The sequence below is a fragment of the Cynoglossus semilaevis genome, chromosome W, assembly GCF_000523025.1.
Source record: "Cynoglossus semilaevis isolate Cse_v1.0 chromosome W, Cse_v1.0, whole genome shotgun sequence".
In the NCBI taxonomy this organism is placed as follows: Eukaryota; Metazoa; Chordata; class Actinopteri; order Pleuronectiformes; family Cynoglossidae; genus Cynoglossus; species Cynoglossus semilaevis.
The window spans coordinates 4,768,452-4,772,816 of record NC_024327.1 but is presented as its reverse complement, the minus strand read 5'-3'; positions in this window follow the sequence as shown (position 1 = coordinate 4,772,816).

Sequence of the window (4,365 nt, the reverse complement as noted above, 5' to 3'; positions counted from 1 at the left end):
CCCACTAATCTATCCCAGATACAGGGCAGTAGCAGTAAGTAATTTATTAACAAGATTATGGAATTATTCCAAATCGTCATTCATAGACATTAACTCACAAAGTGCTCAAATTTGACATTGTACATGCATCCATTTGCTGTATAAATAATCATTTACTGGTCAGGGGACATCTACAGGGGTCATTATTATCATCCTATTACCTCGGTTCCTCGACGCTGAAAATGGAATAACGGAGAAACAGTCTTACCAACAATCAGATTTAATAATCTTGTCTTTGCTGTTTTTCCTGCTTCTGGCGGCAGGGTTTAACTTGCTGCTGGTTACTTACGCTAAGTTATTGTTAAGGTTTGACTTCATCTAATTCTCATCCTGCATTTAGACCAAGTATGCTGTGCAGTTTCATTTTCTTCCATGTTTGATGAAGTATGTTAGATGGAAATACAGTGGAATCTCAAGACACGAGCATAATCCGTTCCAGGACCGACCATGAACTTCAGGTGCTCGTATCTCGAATCATTTCTTCCCCATAAAAAATAACAGAAAAAAAATGAATCCGTTCCAGCCCTCTCCCTTATTAAAACTTATTCTTATTCGTATTAGTGCTAATAACAATGGAAAAAACATGTTTTTAATTGCTACAGAGATATATGCACAAAAATATTATAGTATATGAGGGTTTCTGTGATATAAAATAAAATGTGGTTTTAATTATCAGTTCTTACCTTCGAGACAGACGATACAGTAGCGGCTAATGGTGGCATGTGCGGAAGAGAAGGAGGGAGGGAGGGAGGAAGAGAGGGAAGAGAGTTGGCCCGTATGTAGACACTTGATTCCGTAGCATACCTTACATGTACACTACGTAACTTACATAAACTTGCTTGTATCTCAAATCTTTACTCGTATCTCGAAGCAAAAAATTTGCTCAATGTCAGGTCTGTCTGTTTCTTGTTCTGGCTGTCTGCTGTGTGGGGTAATCTGTGTCATCACACTCACCTGTGTCTCTGTAATTAGTCTCACTCGTGTCACCTGGTGCACTTTGTATATATACCTATCTCCCTCACTCTACCCTTGTGGGATCATTGTGTTGTATGTGGTTGATGGTGTATTTGTTTGAGGTAAAGTCTGTTCCTGTGTTCAGCTCTGTTCCTGTGCTATGCTTCAAGTTCCTAGTTTGTCCTGTCTTTTAATGAAGTAAGCTTTTGTGATTTTTGATTCTTTAAATAAACTACCTGCACCAGTACTGCATTTGGGTCCTGCCTGCTTCCTACCATGTTAATGGCTCACCTTGACACTCGAAGGCTTGCTCGTATCTTGGAATACTCATAAGTCGGGACACTCGTATTTTGAGGTTCCAGTGTAGACTGTGGTGAAATATATTCATTTGTAAGTCACATTTGTAGCAGGTAACGAAGACTAAAAGTTTAAATGGACGACAGTTTCACTCAAACAAACTCAAAGCCACCGTTAAGATGCACATTAATTACTGAAATCACCAGCACTTATTGTATGTTTTGGTAGGATTCCAGTGTTTTTGCATAATTTGTTAGACATTTTCCATGTTGATAATTCCTTCATTTGTAGGTAGTCACAAATAAAAACATCTGTTTCATGCATAAAAAGTTTAGTCATAAACTTCGAAATTACCTTTTACCTTGATTAATCGTGACTAATCATGATTACCATATTTTCCGGACCATAAGCTTTTTTTCATCCTTTGGCTGGGTTTCGACTTATACTCAGGTGTGACTTATATTAAAATAAATAATTTTACATGTTTATTTTCACACTGACAGCCGCTAGAGGGCATTCTAGGCTTGCGTACTAGTATCTGCAACTCCTGTAATTCGCACTTTTTTTCACCCTTTGGCTGCTGCGACTTATACTCCGGAGTGACATATAGTCCGGAAAATATGGTAATCTACAGGCACCCTGTAATTAATTTGTATATTTATTGAAACATTTTGAAATGCATTTTTCCTTTAAACTCTGTTTCAGTTAGAAAAGGTAACATCACTAAGATTTCATTGGTTCACTTCTGTCTCTGCTGGTAGTGGTACAGAGAAACCTGCAGATACGAGCGTCTCGACGTATGAGTATTTCGAGATAGGAGCAAGCATTCAAGCAAAAGAACCTCAAGATACGAGCGTCTTGACATATGAGTATTTCGCAAGCCTTCGAGCAAATTTTTGCTTCGAGTACGAGTAAAGATTTGAGATACGGGCACGCTCACAGACGCTGACACAGTAGGTGGCCGACCACTCAAGATACGAGCACGCTTACAGACACTGACTCTAGGTGGCCAAAGACTTGGAGCAGCCCATGCCGACTCACTTCACGTGTACTTCCGTACGCATCTCCCGCGAATCTTCCGTATTGTTTGCGTTATATACGTGATTTTCTCTCTATTTTGTGCATTATTTATAATAATGATGAGTCCTAACGGAGTTTGTGGTGGAATGGATTATGCTCTATCTGTATCTCAAGGTTCCACTGTATGTGGATTACAACCAGTTGAGTTGCCCTTTACTCACCTTGCTTTTATTTGTATTAATGTACACTGTCTCTCCCCCTCATGCGATAGGTGAGGCTCTCTCACCCACTGTCAGCGGTTACACCCCTGCTCTCAGTGTAAAACCCACTCATTCTGTTGATACCAGATCTGATAGATATCTGTGTGAATTGACATATTTTCTGATCAGCCCTTTTTTCCTCCAGCTTCCCTTTGTGGCTCCCCCCTTCACTTCATTACTTTATTAATATCCTTTCTGGTATCTGACAATCTCCCCCCTCTTATTCTACTTCTTTCACGGCCACCTCCTTGCTCTTTCTCCTTTTTTTCCTTCCTTCTCTTTCTCTGCTCTCTGGCATGTTCATTAGTCTGACAGGAGAGTTCTGCTAATCGTGATGAGAGGTGGAGGAGGGGAGCCCGCCCCCCAGGCACATAATGAGCACCAGCATGGTGCATATGGTATATAAACACATCATCGCTGCTCAGCGAGGTCTCCATGTTTATATGGACACAGCAAAACCATTAGTATCATGACTGGAACAAGTATGAGGTGGAGCCAGATTCAGACACATATTCATCGCACAACCTGAAGCAGCTGCACTATTTTCTTTATTTATTTTTTTATTTCTACAGCTTTTCCTTTCACACTATCACATAATGCTTCACGTTTCAAGGTCTCCAGCAAGTACAAAGGATGGATCTAGTTTTCTGGTTGTAATAGTGAAGCCCAGTTAAATGGACTGGAAGTGAAAATGAACCACTTTGATGTGATTGTAGGAAAAAATAACGTCAAAATAAAAGTCTGTTGCTAAAATAAAATGGATAGAAACATTAAAAAATCTGTGAAAAGACTTTGGACAAAGTGGCCCATTTCCAGAAGTGGTTTAAAAAAATTGAGATGATTTAATGCTATTATATTGTGTTGAAATTAAATTTAGCCACAAGCTAACGGCTGAAGCACAGACTAAAAGAACAGCGGCATTTGGTTTTTGACAACTGGCTCAGAGGAGGTTTTTGACTCTATGTGTGGATTCAACTATTTGTGAAAGATTACACTTAGCATTAGACAGCTAGCATAACAGATTCCATGTATTGGTTTTATACCCCAAGGCTATAAAATAGTGTTAAAATCAAAATGCTAATTGCATTAGCAATAAATTTAGAATAAAAATGTAATCACATCGGCAGAATATGTGAAATGTGTATATATGTATATATATGTGTGTGTAATATAAACAGCTTCACTGGAGTTGAAGCTCTGATCATGACCGTGTGGGTATGACAGAGGGATTATAGGATAATTGCTGAATAAACATTTTTTCATGCTACGTTAGCATTAGCTCTACCCGCTCCTCCTGTATTTGGATCCTGTATAGTCACATTCTTCAAACCCATCACATCATTCTGACTTTATTTGTCACTCCCTACATCTTTTCTTTCCTCTATCACTTGCAGTACCAATGATGAGTAAATTGCTCCTGCATTCCTCCTTCTCCCAACACCTGCATCCTCCCCCCACGCCAGTCCCTCCTTTAGCGTATGTTATCTATGTTCCTCCACCCCTATCCTTTTCTTCACCACATGAGTATGCATTCTCTCTCCCTCCCTCCCTCTTTCTTCTGCCCTCACCGACATGTTCTCCATTTTCCATCTCTTCTCTCTTTGCCTTTTTATGCAGATAACTCCCTCCACTCTCCACTCTCTGGACCCCTCGTTGCTGAAAACTGTGAGGTCCGGCTCCATTCATCTCTGTCAGATTGCATTAGTGCCAAGAGAAGTGTGTGCATGTGCATAACCACACACACACACAAACATATGTGGGCCTTGGACTGGTCTGCAAAGGGGGGTGGGGGGGT